This window comes from Carcharhinus amblyrhynchos, unplaced genomic scaffold (assembly GCF_965287045.1).
Source record: "Carcharhinus amblyrhynchos unplaced genomic scaffold, sCarAmb.v2.hapA scaffold_39, whole genome shotgun sequence".
NCBI classification, from domain to species: Eukaryota; Metazoa; Chordata; class Chondrichthyes; order Carcharhiniformes; family Carcharhinidae; genus Carcharhinus; species Carcharhinus amblyrhynchos.
Window position 1 is genome coordinate 5749482 of NW_027649780.1, and position 22321 is coordinate 5771802.

The window sequence follows — 22321 nt, forward strand, 5'->3', positions numbered from 1 at the left end:
ATCGGTGAGTTACTGGGGATACAAACATTTGTGAGGCGATAAATTGACAGGAGGATAGAGTCCAGTCACAGGACAATATAGATGAGCTGGTGAGATGGGCTAATCAGTGGCAAATTGAATTCGATCTGGATCAATGTGAAATGATGTATTCGAGCAGGACAAAGCAGGCAAGGGAATACACCATGACCAGAAGGATCCTGTGAAGCTCCGAGGGGCTCTGTTGTGGATATGCAGCAGGGCAGGTGGTTAAAGAGGTTGATAAAGGCATGTGGTATGCTTGCCATTTTTAGCCGAGGCAAAGAGTTTATGAGAGAATGGAGCTGATGTTGTAACGATATAAACTGTTGGTTAGGCAATAGCTGGTGTATTTTGTGGAGTTCTGAAACTCACCTTGCAGGAGTAATGTGATAGCACTGGAAAAGCTGCAGAGGGCAAACCACTATCCTTAAATGGTCTGACCGACAGGTGACTCCAAATCCATCGGAATTTGGTTGATTCTTAACTGTACTCTGAACGGGCTGAACAAAGTAAGAAGTCTGACAACACCAGGTTTAAGTCCAACCGATTTATTTGATAGTAAACTCACAAGCTTTCGAGGTTTCCCTCATCGTCAGGTGGATGGAGAGTTCTGGCCTCAGACAGAGCATATAACAGCACAGACAGTTTAGAGATTACTGATTAGAATGCGAATCTTTACACCTAACCTGCTATTCGAGTCTTAAAGTGGCCGACAATGTGAGTGGAAGGAGCACTGATCACAGGTTAAAGAGATGTGTATTGTCTCCAGACAGTACAGTAAATGAGGTTTTGCAAACCCAGGCAAGTCATGCGGGTTACAGATAGTGCGACATGAACCCAGAATTCCGGTTGAGGCCGTCCTCATGTGTGCGGAACTTGGCTATCAGTCTCTGCTCTGCTACTCTGCGCTGTCGTGTGTCGTGAAGGCCGCCTTGGAGAATGCTGACCCGAAGGTCAGAGGCCGAATGCCCGTGACGAAAATTTATTGTTGTGCAACAACTGTTATTTACTTTGTTGTGTGAAAATCACGGAATTGTACCATTTTGCGTTGAATTCGAAATGTCATGCTCAGAAAATCAAGAACAGGAAAAGGGCAATGATAGGTTGGGAAGCTTGACGATAGAAATGATGATACAAGATAAAATCCCGCTAATAATGGGATAGATTTTATTTTTCCCACTGACACAAGTATTTCCCAGATCTGGGTCCAAATCTGATGCTAAATGATTTGAAAAAAAGCTTCTTATTGAATTAAGCACTAAACTCTCCGACTTCCAAAGGATGGGGGCACATTTCATTCAGAAAATAATAACTGAGGGATTAACAAAGCGGCATGGAGAAAAAATCATTTTCAGCAGTGGCACTGTCGGAGAAATGGAGAGCTGGAGCTCACTCAGGGAAACAGCAACGTTTTAAAATAAAGGTGCCCAACGTGGGGCTCGAACCCACGACCCTAAGATTAAAAGTCTTATGCTCTACCGACTGAGCTGGCCGGGCAAGTTTCGCCAGCACTCCTTCAAGTCCGAGAATAAGCGGACAGTAAATGCGCTTTCCCAATTGGCATCTCATATTGTTCTGATTTGAAAATGTAAAAGATACTCGACCTGCAAAATCGCCAAGCTTACAATGCACTCCTGAGAATCACCATTAACATCATTCACATTTTTTGTTGCAGCTCCTTCTAAGCATAACAAACGCATCTTACATCTTTCACCTTAACTACTTTTGTCCGAAACATTTTGACATGACCTTTTGACCTAATGTGAAACAGGTTTGTGTTGGAAAAAGATAAACGTGTTCACATCGGTGAGCTGAGTCACACACAAAGAGTGATAGAGGCCTCAGGAGATACAAGCACGCCTCAAAGAGAAAACCAGCTGGAAATTTGTCAGAGGCAGGAACTGAAGCAGAATCGCCACAGGCACTAGAAACTGAAATTATACCTTAGCTCGTCCAGCCACGCTGACACATTCACATCACCATAACCATCGCCTTGTCCGCACTAATTAGAATATGGGAAATATGGTCAGAATTGGGCCTTTCGGCTCTTCGAGCACTTTCAGCTACCTAATAAAAAATGTCCACAACTTTTAAACTGTTCCGTTTACCTTTGTATAACATCTTAATCCAAAGGGAAACAAATAAGATGAATATCCCTGGAGGATAATTGTTTAGATTTGAAACGTTCACTCTGTTTTCTCCAGACTGCTTCAGTTGATCCAGCACTTTTTGTTTTTAATTTCAGATTTTCAGCATCCGCAGCATTTTCCTTTTATTATCAGATGAATAAGTAACAACATATGTTCAGTTGGGACTAAGGTGACTTTATTTTTTCATGATCTTATTAAATGGTGGAGGAGGCTGAATGAGATTTATGACTTTGTCTTACTCCATTTATTCAGTTTCCTGGCAGCACCAGATATGACGTCAATTGTTTCCTGTGGTAGCGGTGATGACAAGTTTATATCACTAAATTCAGCATAGCAATAACTGCAGGAGAGTGTGCTCGAAACACACCACTGCCAAATGTTAATTTATTTTAAGGTCATGCAATACATTTCGCTTTTCAAGTCAACAAAAACAACAGTGGAATGCATCAATGCTGGTTTTAGCAGGAGGAAGAAGCAGGGGCAATCTGGATATAAATTGATGTGGACAAGAGACCGGCTTGTGGAACCAGTTTAATTTCTCCACCAGGAATGTGGAGAAATTAAAGGAATGTTAATTGTCAGAAGGTTAGGGGGCATGGAGTTGGGGGTAAGATGTTAGCGTGGATAGAGGATTGGTTGTCTAATAGGAGGCAGAGAGTTGGTATCAATGGGTGCTATTCTGATTGGCCGTTGGTGACTAGTGGAGTGCCGCAGGGATCGGTGCTGGGGCCTCAGCTATTTACCATTTATATAGATGATCTGGAGGAGGGGGCTGAGTGTAGGGTGACGAAATTTGCTGATGACACGAAGATGAGTAGAAAATCAAATTGCGTGGAGGGTGTGGAAAGTCTGCAGAGGGATCTGGATAGGCTGAGTGAGTGGGCGAGGACCTGGCAGATGGAGTATAATGTTAGCAAGTGTGAGGTTATCCACTTTGGCAGAAACAATAGTAGGAGGAATTACTATTTAAAGGGTGAAAAGCTGCAGCATGCTACGGTGCAGAGGGACCTGGGGGTCCTTGTGCATGAGTCGCAAAAATCCAGTCTGCAGGTGCAGCAGGTGATCAAGAAGGCTAATGGGATGCTGGCCTTCATAGCGAGGGGGTTAGAATATAAAAGCAGGGAGGTCTTGCTGCGACTGTACTGGGTACTGGTCAGGCCGCAGCTGGAGTACTGTGTGCAGTTTTGGTCGCCGCACTTGCACAAGGATATTTCAGGCTTGGAGGGAGTGCAGAGGAGGTTCACTAGGCTGATACCGGAGATGAGGGGGTTGGACTATGAAGAGAGGCTGGGTCTGTACTCGCTGGAGTTTAGAAGGATGAGAGGGGATCTTATAGAGACGTATAAAATAATGAAGGGGATGGATAGGGTAGAGGTAGAGAGATTCTTCCCGCTTAGAAAGGATAGCAGGACTGGAGGGCACAGCCTCAAGATAAGGTGTGGGGGGGGTGCAGTTTAGATCGGAGTTGAGGAGGAACTTCTTCACTCAAAGGGTGGTGAGTCTCTGGAATTCTCTGCCCGTTGAAGTGGTGGAGGCTATCTTGCTAAATATATTTAAGACACGGGTAGACAGGTTTTTGACAGACAAGGGAATTAAGGATTATGGGGAGAAAGCAGGAAAGTGGAACTGATCCACTTCAGATCAGCCATGATCTTATTGAATGGCGGGGCAGGCTCGAAGGGCTAGATGGCCTACTCCTGCTCCTATTTCTTATGTTCTTATGAATCCGACCTTGCTTCAAGTACGGCCATTGCCGTATAACCGTAAGTATAGCATCCGTCTCCAATTACTTTGAATTTCGAAGCCATTCGGATTTGAAGATTTGCCACCAACATTAACTGAGCTTTGAAAAATTTTCAACAGCTTCTGATTCGAAACTTAGGAACCACTCGGCAAAAATTCTCAAGAAGGAAGGTCTGTGCTAGAGAGCCAGGCAGGATGGTTAATTGTCATAAGGAATGGTGGACATGGCAACGTTGAGCTGGCGATGCTGAAACAGCAAATGCTGGAGAAGCAGTTCAGACAGCATCTACAGAAAGAGAACAGAGTCAAGGTTGAAACGTTCTTCCACAGATTCTGTCTGCCCTGCTGAGTTTCTCCAGCATTTTCTTTTTGTATTTCAAATCCCGGCATTCACATTATTTTCCCTTGATCTTATTGAGCTGGTGATGCTGGAGCCCGTGAGGTCTGGTGGTTTAGAGTCAATGCTTTCCCCAAAGGGCTCGGGCTCCATGGGAAACGGTTAAAAAATCAGAACATTTTGAAAGTAGAAGTTGTTCCATACCAGAGGGCAAAAGGGTCCGAAAAAAAGGGGAGAAGAACGTGTTTTTGCTGTAATTGGATACAAGATGACAGACTGAATGTTGTACAGTGTTTGTTGCAAAAGTGACCTGAACCGGAATGAGTAGAGAAATGTTCAATTAATTGCAAATCCCTCGCATCAGCTTTCTTGGGATGCTCGTGTTCAGGATTCGCCACCGTGACCCGGGTTTGGTTTCTAGCCAAGGAGGGAACACATTTTTATTGAATTCTTTATTAAATGTAAAACGCAGCGAGGCTTTGAGTAACAAAGTAAATCATCCTGCGGGATGAACTTGTATCGGATCTGGAAAAATCAGAGGTATGAAATCAACAGTAAGCTCTGAAGAAAATTCGCAAAGCAGACACATGGCAGGCACTGAAAGTGGTTGACACTCCTTAAATTCTGCCGCTTTCACATCGCATCTTTTAACTTCCTGCCCATCTCAATTGCTCGCACATCCACTCAATATCACCCATCTGTAAATTCAGCATGTTCCTTGTTTATCTGATTATGATAACCTCGCCGTATGCAGCTAACAGCAGCTGGCTTCTTAGCTCAGTGGTTAGAGCACTGGTGTCGTAAACCAGGGGTCGCGAGTTCGACTCTCGCTGGAGCCTATAGCCTGCATAATTCTCGCTGGTGCGTTTAGTTTCTTAATGTCTAATGTGGAGTTCAAAATAGGTGAAGGCGGGTCTCATGTGAGTTGATATTTCCAGCGCACTTTTGGAAAGTGATTAATTATTCCCTTGATCATGAAAATAGCAAAAACAGGGCATGTTCGAAAAGCTGATGGTAGTGTTTGTTTGTACAAGGAAGTTCGTTTGTTAGCAATCAGTTAGAAAGGGAAATGGCATTTTGGCCTTTCTTACCAAAAGATTGGAGTACAACAATAAATAGGGTATTACTACAGTTGATAGGATTTGTTGAGACCCCATGCGGAAAATTCTGCGCAACGCTGGTCTCTATATTTAAGAAGACATGTTTTTGCATTGCAAACAGTGCAGTGAAGGGTCACTAGTTTGCCCCGAGAGGACAGCTTTATGCTGTGATGAGGCATTGAGTAAATTCGGCTGAAATTCTCTTGCGTTTAGAGGAATGAGAGGTGATCTTATAAAAACCTGCGCCATTCTAAATGGGATCAAGAGAGTGGACGCTGAGAGATTGTTTCCACTGGGCGGGAATCAAAAACAGTATCAGCAAAAGGAACGTTTAGGGCAGTGTGGTGTTTGCACATTCTCCCCGTGTATGCGTAGGTTTCTTCCGGGTGCTCCGGTTTTCTCCCACAGCTCAAATATGTTCAGGTTAGGTCGATTGGCCATGGCAAATTTCCCCTTAGTGTCCAAAGATGTGCAGGTTAGGGGGATTAGCAGGATGGATGTATGGGGCTGCGGAAATGGTACCTTGATGGGGTGGTCAGTCTGATAGTCGTTGCGGAGTCAGACGGGCTGTATGGCCTGCTTCAGCAGTGCAGTGATTCTATGAGATCAGGGGAATATACTTCACGCAAAGTCCTGTGAATCTTTGAAACTCTCTCCCAAAGAGGGTTGTGGATGCTCCATCACTGAACACATTTCAGAATGTGATGGAAAGATTTATTGTCTGTCGGGGAATTAAGGGATATAGGGAGCTAGCGGGAAAATGGAGTTGAAGCCCAAGGTCGGCCATGATGTCATTGAATGGTGGAACAGGCTCAATAGGCCGAGTAGTCTATTCCTGCTCCTATTTATTGCGTTTATTTGTATGAAAAAAAACCAGTAATTTATGTTTTGATAAAAACAGAAAGCTCCAGGAGTTCTCAGCAGGTTGGGACGTCTTGTTGAAGTTGTACAAGATATTGGTAAGGCCACACTTGGAATGCTGTGTGCAATTCTCGTCACCCTATTATAGAAAGGATATTATTAAACTAGAAAGAGTGCAGAAAAGATTTACTGGGGTGCTACCGGGACTTGATGGATTGAGTTACAAGGTGAGGCTAAATAGACTGGGACTGTTTTCTCTGGAGCGTATGAAACTGAGGGGTGATCTTATGGAGGTCTATAAAATAATGAGGGGCATAGACAAGGCAGATAGTCAATATATTTTCCCAAAGGTTGGGGAGTCTAAAACTAAGGGCATAGGTTTAAGGTGAGAATGGAAAGATACAAAAGTGTCCAGAGGGGCATTTTGTTCACACAGAAGGTGCCAGAGGTAGTAGTAGAGGTGCGTACAATTTTATCTTTTAAAAAAGCATTTAGATAGATACATTGGTATGATGGGTATAGAACGATATGGGCCAAATGCGGGCAATTGGGATTATCTTTGGGTTTTTTTAAGAAACGAGCAGCATGGACAAATTGGGCAGAATGGCCTGCTACCATGCTGTAAACTTCTATGGCTCTATGAGCAAGTCGGCAGCAAATATGAAGAGAAAACAGAGTTAAGTTTCAGAATCCGATGTAATACTATTCAAACCAGTAACATCTTCGAGTTATAACAATTTGCACAACATCGAGACAGATTGAATTGAATTCAATCCAGGCAACGAAAGCCCTGAATTTAAACTGCTGCTGTATTATTGTAACAAAATTATTCAGGAAAGGCTTGAGATTTGAGAGAACCATAAGCCGCACAGATTTCCTCTATTCCCCTATCTTTGGGAAAATATATTGACTATCTACCTTGTCTATGCCCCTCATTTTTTATAGACCTCTATAAGATCACTCCTCAGTTCCATACGCTCCAGAAAAAACAGTCCCAGAGTATTTACCCTCGCCCTATAACTCAATCCATCAAGTCCCGACATAGATATATTTTGTGTCTTCTGTAACAAAGAAACCTTGTTCAAGCTTTGCCAGTCTCGCTGTTATTCAGTAAGTTGACATGCAAATAGATCTATGAATATTAATTTCAAATAACACAAGAGGTATTAGATCATGTTTCGTTATATTTCCAAACTATTTGAAACATTGGGTTCACAGTAACTGATAGAAATTGATGCTGTGATTGCAGAGATAGAACTGGAACCCACCATCACACCGAGTGAATCTACTATCTGTTTAAATGTTGATCAGTGAAAATGCCAATCATCCTCTGTAACATACCGACACTGAGTCAATAAGCAGTATCCAGTCAAAAAAAGCCAGAATCAGTCAATCTTTCTCGCAATTTTCAAACATGTTGTTATTTTCTGTACCATTTGCCATTGAAGTGTATGAATAAGTGGACGCAGTTTGTGATGTAAAAATGTGTTCACTCCTTCTTAGAACAGAATCACATTGATGCGCAGAGCAATAAACACAGACATCGAGAGAGACAGAGGCCTGAGGAGACGCAAATATTCATAAATCAACGATACCACTAACTGGGTTCAGTTTTGTTCCATTTCTGGCTGGAGTTTAGTAAATTATCGCTGATGAACATAAATGAAGGAATGTGGAAATGAAGCAGGAAAAACAGGCTAGAATATTTGGAAGGGTTTGATTGTGTTGAACGAATAATTAATTCTGCAGTCACCTAAAGGAATAAATGCTGAGCAGCGCAGTGGGTGAGGTTCTAATGTTCGTGAGAAAACAGCAATTTCAAATCCAGCGCCTTAGTCGATGTTACAACAGATGTTACTGTGTTGGTGTTACTCATATAAAACCATTGAATAGTTACAATAACAAAGGGGAACATTCGGCCCTCAGAGGTCATCCTGCAACTTGTATTCCTCTCGTCTTTCTTCTTCACAAAATGCTACTCGGTGAACAGACGGACAAGCTGTCCTCTTTTGGCAGTGGTGAGATTTCAACCCATGTTTTCTCAGAGACTGCAACCTAAGTTCAGCGACTTAGACCACTCGACAACACTACAACAGGAAACGGATTATGACTATTGCTTGAGGTCGAGAGATTCTTCCCGCTTAGAAAGGATAGCAGGACTAGAGGACACAGCCTCAACATAAGGGGGGGGGGGGGCAGTTTAGATCGGAGTTGAGGAGGAACTTCTTCACTCAAAGGATGGTGAATCTCTGGAATTCCCTGCCCGTCGAAGTGGTGGAGGCTACCTCGCTGAACATATTTAAGTTACGGGTAGATAGGTTTCTGATAGACAGGGAAATTAAAGGTTATGGGGAGAAAGCAGGAAAGTGGAACTGATCCACTTCAGATCAGCCATGATTTTATTGAATGGCGGGGAGGGCTCAAAGGGCGAGATGGCCTACTCCTGCTCTTATTTCTTATGTTCTTATAAGTGGCACCCGCAGCGATTTAGAAAATAATTGGGATTGGGGATAGAACATTTAGCCCCCCAAGCCTATCACAACATTTTGGAATCACAGCCAAGCACTTGTTTTCCATCTCTAATATTTCTGCGTTTTCCAGCTCTGATGGAAGGCCATCCAGCTGGAAGATTAACTCGATTTCTCACACCACAGGCGCCGCCAGACTTAGTTTAATTCAATGCGGAATTCCATTTTAAGGTGTCAGTTCAGACAGCAATACAAACGAGTTACTCTCTGACCGATGATTGAATTCAGTCCACAGTGATGAATGTGCCGAATCCTAACCACTAGACCAACAGGGAAGCTTACAGTGACTTTCCCAATCAGCGGATCATGATCATTTCAGCCATTATCTAAATTCTTGTCCGTCACACAATGGCCAGGATTCTCATTAAAACAAAATGCTCCGCTTCTGTCACCTGCCATCGAACCCATGGTCGTGAGAACCATGACTTTACACCATTGGAACACCCGAGTTCTGCAATCAACAGCTCAATGTTGCCTTGTTCACCATTCCTTGTGTCAAATCATAAATCCTCCCTTGTTTTCCGTACCGAGCCTCACCTTCTGCCCGTTTTAAGGAGTGGCCCCGATCTTAAAATCAGAAAATGTAGGGAAATCCCATCGGACTGGTTAAAAATTGTAAATGTATGAATAATTTTCCCTCACTCTGCACTGAAAAGGACTTGGAAAAAAAATCTTCCCAGTTTCATGCCGTGGGAGGCGGACACGATAACTGTCGTAGAATTATTGCCGTAATTGGCTAAACACTTCTTTGGTATTGAAACGGAATGTGTCATTTTGCAGGAGAAGTTTGTAGTGAAAGTGGTATGGCCTGGAAACTAAAATAACAAAAGGATCGTGGGCAAAGCAAATCGTAAAACACGCTGTAATCTGCTGGTCTGGCGGCTAGAGTTTGACACTTTCACTGCGGTTTTGATTGCATGTCAGCAAATGAAGATTTATTGCTCTTCTGCAATCCATGAAAACAAATATCAGTTATTTCCAGGGAGAAAACACAAATCTCAGTCTCGCCTTGTGTCCTGTCCTTTCTGAAGTGAAGACCCTGAACAAATTCAACAGGAAGTTATATTGCCCTTTCTGGGAACCAGACGAGGTTAAGGACAGTTTAAATGGAGACGGCCCTTCACTGCAGCTCATTGTGTTTCTGACTGGAGATGATTTTTGTTGCACATTTCAGGATCATCTGATTCGGTAACCATTTCGTCATGACTCATTCCAACTTCGCGGATTTTGATGTATTTCAGTGCCAATGCAATTAAACGAAATGATTGCCACCCTTCTCTATATGGAAGCGCGGCCGAGTGGTCTAAGACACTATATTTGGGCGCTGGTCTCTTCTGAGACGTGGGTTCGAATCCCACCACTACCGCAATTGTTTTTAGTTTTTGAAGCTGAACTCCACCAGCTCCCGTTGAATGCAGGAGTGTGTGCTGTGTCGCTTTTGACAGACGACCGATTAAGAACAAGATGTTGCGCTTGACTCATCGATCGACAGCCACAGCAGAAGACTAATATGGGACATGGCCGACAGAGTGCCCTTCCTCCTCCACTACGTCCCCAGAGTGCAGACAACAAGACACCTTGTTCGCGGTGGAGAAGCTATGACATCTTCTTCGGAGACCTTCAGCATATCATTGATGAAGACGAATATCTCGCGGAGGCCATCTCAATGACCCCACCCCTCGCCTTCAAATAACAAAGCAACCACATACAGACCATTGTTCATAGAAAACTAACCAGCCTTCAAGAGAGCAGTGAACACCACACCCCACACAAGCCTGCTGCTGCCACCTCTGCAAGACGTGTTGAATCATCGACGTGGATGCCAACATCACAGGTGAGAACAGAATGCACAAGGTAGACGGTACATACACATGCAACTCGGCCAAAATTGTCTACTTCACGCGCTGCAGGAAAGGATGTCCTGAAGCATGGTACATCGCCGAGGCCATGCAGACGCTACCACAACAGATGAATCAACATCACTCGACAATCACCAGGCAAGAGTATTCCCTTCATGCTGGGGAACACTTTAGCGGTCACGGGCATTCAGCCACTGGTCTTCGGGTAAGCGTTCTCCAAGGCGGCCTTCAAGACGCACGACAACGTAGAATGGCTGAGCAGAAACTGATAGCCAAATTCCATACACATGAGAACCTTTCAACCAGGACCTTGGGTTCATGTTACACGACGTCTAACCCCCACAATTTGGCCTGGGCTTGCAAAATCCTACTAATTGGCCTGGTTAGCGACAATTCACACCGTTTAACATGTCATTATCCCCCTCTCCATCGCATTGTATGTACCTGTAAAGACTTGATTCCCTGTTAAGACTCGCATTCCAACCATAATTTTGCAATTGAGTCCGTGTTTAAATGTGCCCTGTTTTTAAACTCAATTCGCCTCATTAAGGAACAGTACTCCGAAAGCTCGTTCTACAAAGTAAACCTCCTGGACTTTAACCTAATGTTGTGAGACTTCTTACTGTGAGAGAGATAAACAATTGTTTTACTGAATGGCAGAACCGGCCCTAATGAAGGAGCAAATGGTCTATTGCAACTCCTCTTCCCTATTCTCTGATGTTCTTCTGTACAGCTCATTGTTCTGAGATCAGATTCAAATGGTTCCTGCTCCTCTCTCTGACGTCATGAATTGGAGAATGAAGATACTCGGAGCTGATTGGATGAAATGTAAGACAAAGGAGCTGTGAGCTGGGCAAGAATGAACCTGTCATCATCGGGCAGAATATTACTCAACATCTTCTGACCTCTGAACTAAAACAATTGAGCTTTAACTCATTGAATTCCCTGAGACATTTGCTGGAGGAACGCTTTTAAATTTGGAATTACAACATAAGCTGATGCATCAGTTTGAACGGAACGAATGTGTTCTTGTACTAAGTGGCATGGGTTCTCATTCTGACCATGCCAACCTGCAGCAACGCAGTGGAGTTGAGTATTGTAGTCAGGCCGACTAGCGGCGATATGCTGCCATTTATTTCTGGAGTGTAGTGCCTGTAAAGGACCCCGGTCCCAAACTGGGCAGAAGAATGCATTAAGGTTTTTCATTTCGGCTGAGAAAAATCTGCATGATTTCAGTCTGTTGCTGGACATTATCCGAATCCCGATTCATATTATCTTTGCTTGACGTCGGCCTCAAATGCTTCCTGTAAAATAAATATTGAATATTTTGACGCACTGACAGGGAAGAAACATTGCTATTTTGACAACGTGCGCACATTAGCATTTCGCTCAATCTACAACAGACTTTAATGGGTTAATCGGTGCAGGCTAACATAGTTAATCACCACCTGAAACATGTCTCATAGTATTGTGTGCTCAAAAAGACAGGTACAGGTGATACTGCAATACAGGTATCAGCTATTCCTTTAGTGTAGTGGTTGTCACGTTCATCTCACAAGCATAAGATCTGGGGTCCGAAACCGGGCAGAAGCATTGTTGGGTCGTTCTCATTAAGCATGAGCGAAGTGTACATGATGTAAGTTCATTGCTGAACCTCATGCGAATTCAGTGTCGCGGTTACCTTATTCGAAGGAAGATGAGAATCATGGGATAAAAAATGGGTAGAAATCATTGCTCCCTTAGATATTTGCGACACGAATACTTCTAAATATTGATGTTCGGGTTAGGTCGTACAATAAGATTGAAAGTAACGGTGTCTTCCTGAGTTAAGTGACATGGGCTCTCAGTCTGACCATCGGAACCAGCAGCAACACAGCGTAGTTGAACATTGCAGAAAGGCAGGCTTGCTCCAGCTTTCATATCAACCTGTTTCTGTAGTGTAGTGGTTATCACGTTCGCCTGACACGCGAAAAGTCCCCGGTTTGAAACCGGGTAGAAACATTCATTAATCTTTTTCATGTCTTAGGACCGACTGACCCATGTTCAACTGCTGTTCACATGGAACCCTTCTCCACTTCGGCCTTCAAAGTTCTCGTCTGAATATTTGCCACTTGTTAATGGAAAACTGCTTGTTTACAGTTTGTTGCTCAACACTTTTGCGAACCTTTATGTTAAAGGCATATTATCATTGCTCTGACTTCATCCTCAAATGCTTTCTCTGAAATAAGAAACGCTTTTCTTTGACGCACTGACAAGGAAGTTCGATTTTGACAGCGGGCAGATATTCGCATCTCGATCAGTCTACACAGAATTCAATGGGTTTATAGTTGGAGACTAATATGGTTAATCACTATCTGAAATACCTGGTAGTAGTGCGTGCTCAAAAAGACAGACATAAGTGATAATGTAAGTGAACTAAAGGAAATGGCACACATTTCACAGATTTTTTTAATCGTTCTTCATCACGAAGAAAAAGGAAAAGCAGATGACAGATGAGAGAATCGAGACTCACTGCGGATCTACTGCAGTAAATGGTAGAAGTTATACACCTGAATGTTTCACTTCCATAATAAACGAGGGTCAAGTGTCAATTTACCAACATACATACCAACATACATTCAACATACCAATATATATAAAGTGAGTGTGGGTTGAATTCGTGCGGAATATTTTTGGGTTTTGGATATGCGTGTGCTGGCAAGATGCAACTTATCGGTTATCCTTATTTACCCTATAAAACTAAATATCCTGCTGGGGCATTGTATCAAATATTTAATAAGAGCCATGTGTCCATCGGGTTGAAGTCTTCCTCTCGGGATTTTGTTTTGAAATAAGTGAGGAAACACCAGCGAGAACAACATCCCGGGGATTAATTAACATGCCTTGTATTTTCATCCAATCAAACTTGCTCTCCCGCTTTCCTTTCATATGCTAATTCATTTCAGAGGCGGCTATTGGATGCTGCTGATTTGTTTAAACCGGCACATTCGATTTCTCATTGGCAAATATTACTGCGACCTTCTCTGTATAAGATACAAGACACTCCATCGGCTTCCCTGCAAAGCAGAGAATCTTGATAGTCAAATCAAATTGGAGAGATATATTGTGACTGGGATTGCTTGATATCATGCATTTCAAATTCTTCTTTTCAATTACCCTCACCTACTTAGCATTCGGTAAGTGTCCACGGGCTGTTCTGCTGCAAACTTTTGAACAAAAGTATTCGTTCTTAATAATTCACCATTAACTTGAAGCTGTTCTTTCAATCTATCAACTAGGTACCAGCCAAGATTCTGTGTCCCAAGATTGGTCATCAGTCATTCTGAAAATGGGACAGACTTTCCGAACTGAATGTAACTATTCGACAACAGCAAGCCGGTATGATCTGTACTGGTACCGAAAGTATCCAGGCGAAGCCCCGGAGATGATTGTGTGGAGAAGTGCCAGTGGCAGTTCGGGAAAAGCCAAAAATATCGGGAATCGGTTCACCTCTGAACTAAACAAATTCACAAAATTATCAACTTTAACTGTCACTGTTCTACAGCTGAGTGACACTGCACTGTACATTTGTGGATTCGCAAGATCAGTTTGACACAGTGATAGAACTCAATGATTCTCTCATACAAAAACTGACTGCGGCCTGTTTTGGCACCCGATGAGTTTCATTGTGGTTAGAAGGAGGTTGCAAACTTCCACTTCCTTTGAACTGAATCACACTAGTACTCTTCTGAGGAAATGTCTCATTAACTACGTTACTAATACTGCTCTTTGAGACATCTATCGATTTCGCTACGGATTCTGCATTTCCCTCCCAAAATTGGAACAAGTTTGTCCCTTTAGAATATATTAATCGATTTTCGGTTGGTACTGTTCAATCTGTTTCGACTACTCTTCCGAGCAAATCATTTCAAGTACATTAAAAAGAGCCATCTCCAGTCTCACTCTTTTTTCAATCAGATTACGACAGTGACATCCTAATTAAACGTTTTGTCCCAATTGAGGCATGTGTTTCTCATCTGCTCAATCTAAACCACTTATGATTTTCATCAGTTGTGCTGAATTTCCTCTCAATCGTCTTTTGCTCAAATGAAAATAATCTTAGCACATCTAGTCATTGCCTATGTTTGATGTCCAACATCTATGATTCCATACCAGTAAATCTACTTCACATAACCCTAACGCCGTCTCTAAATTCTGAGGCAGCAAATTCGATAATCTAGCTGGATTTTAGCATTTACTGCTTCCTTCATCATTGGGATGTGAGCATTCTGGAAAGGAATTGTAGATATGCATTTCTAATTTTTATCCATTGTACATATAATTTATATATATTCCATCCTGAACAAATAGCGATATAGATAGCAAAACATTTCTTAATGACAAGGATAGTTCCATGAGTAAATGACACCTTAGACGGCCGGTCAGGGTACAATGACTCTATGACTCTATGATGTCTCTATTAATGGGAAATAGCGTCAGCAAATGACCAACACCATCGAGAAAACAAGTTGAAATTTATGATGCCCACTGTGTCCAGTTACAGGCTGATCACGCACCCCTTCAGCCAACTAAGAATTAGCCTCACTTAGGCCAATCAAATTGCAGTAACTTCATTGATCACGCTGTGGGTTGTTGTTTGCAATGAATGCGGCAGCAGAAGCTTTCATTGAGCAAGTTGCACAGCAAATGACTCCTGTCCAGAGGGAAGCAGGGTTACAAGGAGAGAAGGAAGTGATCGAGTGTCTACATGTACCCAAGGCTGAAGTGGAAAGCAAAAGTGTGCCAGTTAAACTCAGCCTCATCTTTAATAGGTATCTAAAACTTATTAAAGCTTTCCTGAGTTCCTTCGCCAATCTATCTCCTGTTGCTCAAAGGGTAAAAATCTCAAACTTTGATTTGATTTAATGTTGTTATATGTATTAACATACAATGAAAAGTATTGTTTCTTGCGCTATACAGACAAAACATACCGTTCATAGAGAAGGAAATGAGACCATGCAGAATGTAGTGTTACAGTCATAGCGAACTTGTAGAGAAAGATCAACATATTGCAGGGTGTGTCCATTCAAAAGTCTGACAGCAGCAGAGAAGAAGCTGTTCCTTGGCAGGTTGGTACCTGACCTCAGACTTTTGTATCTTCTTCCTGAAGGGTGAACGTGGAAGGGAGAATGTTCGGGGTGCGTGAGGTCCATAATTATGCTGGCTGCTTTGCCGAGGCAGTGGGAAATGCAGTCAGAGCCACTGGAGGGGAGGCTGGTTTGCCTGATGGATTGGGCTACATTCAAATCCTTTTGCAGTTCCTTTTGTTTTGTTGGGCAGAGCAGGAGTCATATCAAGCTGTGATACAACCAGAAAGAATGCTTTCTATGGTGCATCTGTAAAAGTTGGTAAGAGTCGTAGCTGACATGCCAAATTTTCTTATTCTTCTGAGAAAGTCGAGGCATCGGTGGGCTTTCTTAACTATAGTGTCGGCATGGGGGTGTGGTGGGGGGGCGGAACTAGCACAGGTTGTTGGTGATCTGGACACTTAAAAGCTTGAAGATCTCGACACTTCCTACATTCCCATTGATGTTGACAGTGGCATGTTCTTTACACTTTCTGAAGTCGATGACAATCTCGTTCGTTTTGTTGACATTGAGGGAGAGATTATTGTTGCTGCACCAGTTCACCAGATTCTCTATCTCATTCCTGTACCCTGTCTCGTCATTGTTTGAGATCCGTCCCATTACGGTGGTGTCATCAGCAAACTTGAAAATCATGTTGGAGGGGAATTTGGCCACACAGGTGTACAAAGAGCTGCTGAGAACACTGCCTTGTGGGGCAGTGGAGTTGCAGATGATTGTGGAGGAGGCGTTGTTGCCTATCGTTACTGTTTATGGTCTGTGAGTTAGGAAGTTCAGGATCCAGCCGCAAAGGGAGATCCCGAGGCCCAGGACATGGAGTTTGGAGATGAGTTTGGTGGGAATAATAGTGTTGAAGGCTGTGTTGTAGTCAATGAATAGGAGTCTGAGATAGGTGAATGTGTTATCGAGGTGTTCCAGGGTTAAGCACAGGGGCAGGGAAATGCTGTCTGCTGTGGACCTGTTGTGGCAGTAAGCATTCTGCAGTGGATCCAGGTAGTCCGGAAGGCTGGAATTAATAGAATGAGGCTGATACTGATTGTTTTTTACTGTTACTATAATTTTACGTTAGAATGGAGTTACCAAGACACAGTGGAGCAGCCGGTTGCCGAAAAGACAGTTGAAAAAGAAAGTAACGTCACAATAACCTCCAAATTAAAGACAAGCGATTCCAAATCTTATGTGCCCTGGTACAGTCAGAGTCTCCAGCAGTATCCACAGTACATGCTTCACATTCTGTACTGTACAAACACACCGACATCAGTGACATCTTTTCAGCTACATTGAATAAAACTGCCAAGATTGTCGAGCTGATGGACGACAGCATGTTCATGACTGACAGTGCGGTATGTTTCCGTTCCTTGGAACCCGCACTGCTACACTGTATGTAGCGAGTCCCATACAAAAAACCCCACAGTAATGTTTCGGAGACAGCGCTCTAACATTGATAAAAAGAAACAATAAAGGTAACGTCGATATCGTCCCAGATGACTACAGGCTGGTGGTGATTTAACCTGAGGTTCACGCCACACCCAAAACAAGGGGATAAGTTTGAGAAGGCGGCAACTTCAGTAATTACTTCACCTAGTACGGGAATTGAACGCTGTAAGTGCTGCTTTGCATCACAATTCAACTGTGAAGCCAATTGAGCTAAAAGGACCCCCGAAGGAAAACCGAATCTAAGCCCCTCAGTGATAAACACAGTTGTGAAATTGCTACAGAGACAATCTTCTGCACAGTACGCCAGATGTGACCCCACTCATGGCCTCCACAACTAACGCATTAACACCCTTTTTTGATTGACACCAACTCACAATAAACGACAATATTCTCATTATTTGCTGTGCTTGTATACTCCAGTTTATCATTCATTCGCTAGGACACGCAGGTCCCCCTGAATCTCAGACCTCTGCAGTCTCTCACTATTTAGGTGTTTAAATTATTTCAACTTTTTACTGCCAAGATTAATTATGCCACATTTGCTCACGTTAAACTTCATTCAATGGGTATGTATCCACTCACTTAACACATCTATCTCTGTTTGTAAACGCCTAACATTCTCTTTGGCATTTACTTTCCTAAATATATTGGTGGTTAGTAGATTTAGCAGCAGACCTTGGGTCCTGTCATCAAATCATTTGGAAACTTTCGAGGCCCCAACACTCAACACATCCTGAAAACGGGGGAATAAACATTTAATGTTCGTTGTTTCTGTGCATCTGAATTGAAGGAAATCGTTTCAAAAATCGCATGATGGGAGGCCTAGTGCTAATGTCGCTAGAAAATTAGTCCAGAAAATCAGCTAATGTTCTGAATACCCGGCAGATGGTAGAATTTGAATTTTAAAAAAAATCTGGAATTTAGAGTCTACTGATAACCATGAAACCAACCTCGATTGTAGAAAAAAAAACGATCTGTTTCACAAATGGCGTTTAGGGAAGGACATCTGCCGTCCTTACCCGGTCTGATGTACATGTGACTCCAGAGCAATAGCAATGTGGTTGACTCTGAATTGCCCGCTGAAATGGCCAGGCAAGCCATTCAGTTAAAGGGCAACTAGGGATGGGCAATAAATGCTGGCCAGCCAGTGACTCCCATGTCCCACAAATGAATAAAAAACACAGATTTCCCGAGTAACTGCCGACTCAACGGATGACAAGCAGGAAAATATTTCAAATAGCAAGGGGCAGACATGGTAGGTCAGAGAGAACATACTGTTTCGGGATTGCATCTGGCTGTGTTACCGCCAGATCTTTGTCGGTAATTTTCAATGGATAACAGGGAAGAAAGTAGGACCACAATGCTCTCTGGCAGCATCTCCAGCGGGAAGTACTGACACTGTCAGAAGGATGAACAGAGTGTATATTTATTTATGAGACAAGACCGAATGGTAAATCCTCACCAGCCAGTTGTCAAACCATAAACTGTCGAACTATCAAGGAAATCTGATTGAAGTTAAAACAGAAGCCGTTTTACAGAATTTCTGAGTCACTTCAGTTACGATTTCACCAGATTTTTAAATCTATGCATCACACTCATTGTTTTTTTTAATTTTCCTCCTCTTCCCTTTCCATTGGTTCTGAATTTTCTGTGCTTTTTACGTATTCTTGTTGTAAGTCTCAGCTGCGTCTTCCTCTCATTCGGATTTTGCATGTTAACTTCTCTTTTACGACTCTATTTCCAATTCTCTTCATTTTAACCTGTTTTAATTTTCTGTTTCTGGATATGTTTTGGCCTATTTTCCCCTACCCGTGGAATTTCCTACCACGGTTATTGAAACCTCGATATTCCAGACCCTGCCCCAGTTATAATTGCATTGGACCATGTCTATATTCCAGTTAGCTGACACGTTAATTACGGCATTAACCCTGACTATTTGTTATTGCATGCAACGCTATTTGAATTGCTACTGCGTTAACCATGTCTCATTTTGCATCAAACTATGACTGACACTGTTCAAATTATGGTCTGTTCTGTCACAGCTATTCCCGTTTCAGTGTATTTATTTTTTATATATATTACATGGACAGTGTCTCTGTTCCCAGTGCACTTTGTGATAAAATTTCTAATCCAGGTTTCAGAATTTTTTTCATCTGATGGTGTTTGTGTTTATTTTACAAGAGGCCATTTGACAAATGTGACGACATCAGAGACTCCGAACGCGAGTATTTGGAGGCCTTCACTGCCTTTGTAGCTCAGCTGGACAAAGGAAGCATTGCACAGTTTCCATATGGCCCAGAATTTAAATGGAACTATCTCCAGCTGAATTGATCCCCTCCCCCCATGTGAACTGGTCGTGATTTGTAATAGTTCACTGAAATACTTTGGGAGCATTATGAACTGATGAATAAACCAAATGCAAGAGCTGATCTGGCACCAGAAAACAGTCAATAGTTGGTAGTGTGTCAGAGATTGGAAGTGACAATATTTGGTTAAATATCGGACCACAGTTCAGTGTCTACCGCCATCCATTCCACTTGGAGGGGACACAAAGCCATGGTTTTGTGGGGATAGGCAAAACACAAAATCTGTTGTCCTCAATCGGCCCAAATGCAAAATGTAATTATCCACGCTGCCGTTATGGCAAGTGGAACACATGAAATGGTGAGTTAATCTGTTTGTTTACTGAAGTGTGACGAAGGAGCAAGTTGTTACCTAATTGTCCCTCCAGAGACTCTCATTCAGAATAAATGAGGGCCTCTTTGAATGTGTCGCAGAGAATAGTTTTAAGCTTCTGAAAACCCTTTAGTTCCTGAGAGACGATGCATGGGCCAGCGAAAGGTCTCTTCTATGCCATTTACTATCCTATTCTTGCTGCTATTGGTGTCCCTGGTAAGAGACAAATCTCAAAAAAAAGTTATTTACATTGTTTCGTTTTTAAAAAAAAACAATAATTTGGGTATCTTCTCTTTCAGGAACGGGCTAATTATTCTATTTAGCACTAATGAGTTTAAGGGACTCCAACGGGGTACTGCCGTATGTATATAGGTGCCTTATTTGATATTATACCGTATAATGGTAAATTCTATGCTTTACTTGATTGAGTCATAGAACATTCCAAGATATTATTCAACTTAATATGCTGCACAAAGGTAGAAATGCATTTAACTGGGTAGCCTAATTTGAACTATAATTGATGACTTTGCATCTGCTATATTGTTTAACTCTGAGTTTCATTAAAGGTAGCAAAATTCTCTGGTGTTCTGAATGCAATTTTGGAACAATACCGCGTAACAGAGAAGTACCATGTATTTTCATGCTGTGATTTATTGGTGAATTAACTATTACATTGCATTCTTTGAATTAGATGAAATCCGATATTAAAGAAAAATCATATCGTGATCACAAGAATTTGCAGTGCGGCAGCTGCAATGACTTAATAGTTACAATACCATGATTTATTACTGGACAGCCTCCAGTATTAATGTAGTCATAGGATTTAATTAAGGAAAGGTTTCAATCGGATGAATGGACACTCAAGAGTTTAAATCTGTGATGCACGTTTTTCTTGTGCTGATAAATTTCTACATTTGATTTTTCGTTTGGATATTTTTATGGGTGTCTGTGGCAAGGTCAACATTTAGAAGCGAAGAATCAGAAGGAGGCCATTCGGCCCATCGAGTCTCCACCGACCATAATCCCACCCAGCCCTATCCCCTTAATCCCTCGCAATTACAGTGCTAGCACCCCTGACACAAAGGGGCAATTTAGCATGGCCAATTAACCTAACACTCACATCTTTGGACTGTGGGAGGAAATAGGACTGCCCAGGAGAAACCCATGCAGAAACGGGGAGAACATACAAACTCCACACAGTGCCTCGCAATTTAACCCGGGTTCCTGTCACTGTGAGGAAGAAGTGATAACCACTGTGCCACCATGCCGCCAATTATTACTCATCTCTGATTGCCAGTGGAAAAGGTAAAGCTGCTCTTGTTTTTTCAGCCACTGCAGTACTTATGGGGGAAGCTTTCACAAAGACATTTAAAACCGAAGGACATAAGTAGATATTTCATACAAAATTTGATCAAAGAGTTAGGTTACAATGGAAGTCCTAAAGAGAGATGGCGAGAAACAACCGTTGAGAGCTGAAGTTCCAGATATTAGGGCCTCGACAGCTAAAGATGCAACTATGGCGGGATAAATATCAGGGACACATCAGGGGACAGAGTTGGAGGTAAGCTGCAGGAAGCGACAAGGACCTAGAATGAAGATACTATGAAGGTATTGAAAGATGAGGAGGATGATATTATTAAAAACGAGACGCTGCTGTACTGGGAATCAGTAAAGATCAGCGAGCATAGACTTGATTAATGTACTGGGCCTGTTATGAACAACGGCATCAGTGGTAATTATTCCGAATGAGCTGAAGTTGGGTAACTAACCACGAGCTGACCAGGATACAGAGTTTGTGGCGAGCTCAGATTGCAATGTTTTCTACAATGACACATGTTTAGTTCAGCATTGGATATTGAACGAACACCAACTGCGGGAGTCTGAGGCTCAGGGTAAGATCAGGACGGATTTGGTAATTGATTGGATGAGTCAGTAACTGGTGTTTAGATTCCGCTCTGTAACGTTTCACTTTTTTTTTACCTCTCACAGCCAACTTGTTGGCGATTGTAATCTTATGCCGAGGGCGGTGTGGACTCTCCCGGTGCATCACCTACTACCTGGTGGCGATTGCCGTGAGTGATTTCCTGGTCATCATTTCTGCCGTCATCCTCAATCGGATCGGTCGCATCTACTTTTCTAACAGTGTCCTATCCACCACCCCCGCCTGTAGAGCCATCGCCTTGCTGGCCTTTGCCACTCGGGATGGTTCAGTTTGGTTGACTGTGGCTTTCACCATCGACCGTTTCGTCGCCATCTGCTGTCAGAGCCTGAAGACCAGATACTGCACCGAGAAAACAGCATTGTGGGTTATAGGAATAGTCTGTGCCCTCAGCTGTATGGAAAACTTCCCTTACTACTTTGTCTACCGGCCTTTATACATCCTGGATGGGGTGCCCTGGTTCTGCGATATGAAGGTCGCCTTCTACATATCGCCAGCCTGGCTGGCCTATGACTGGCTGGACAAAATCTTAACTCCCCTTCTTCCGTTC

General features: G+C 42.7%; 1 protein-coding gene and 3 non-coding genes across 4 annotated transcripts in view; 3 read left to right on the forward strand and 1 right to left on the reverse strand.

The window, feature by feature from the left end:
- Positions 1 to 22321, forward strand: part of LOC145363699 (uncharacterized) — a 375177-nt gene that overhangs the window by 151513 nt on the left and 201343 nt on the right. The window lies entirely within an intron of this gene.
- Positions 1443 to 1515, reverse strand: trnak-uuu (transfer RNA lysine (anticodon UUU)). The gene has a single exon. It is a non-coding gene; the product is annotated as a tRNA-Lys (tRNA).
- Positions 5015 to 5087, forward strand: trnat-cgu (transfer RNA threonine (anticodon CGU)). The gene has a single exon. It is a non-coding gene; the product is annotated as a tRNA-Thr (tRNA).
- On the forward strand, positions 12525 to 12597 carry trnav-gac (transfer RNA valine (anticodon GAC)). The gene has a single exon. It is a non-coding gene; the product is annotated as a tRNA-Val (tRNA).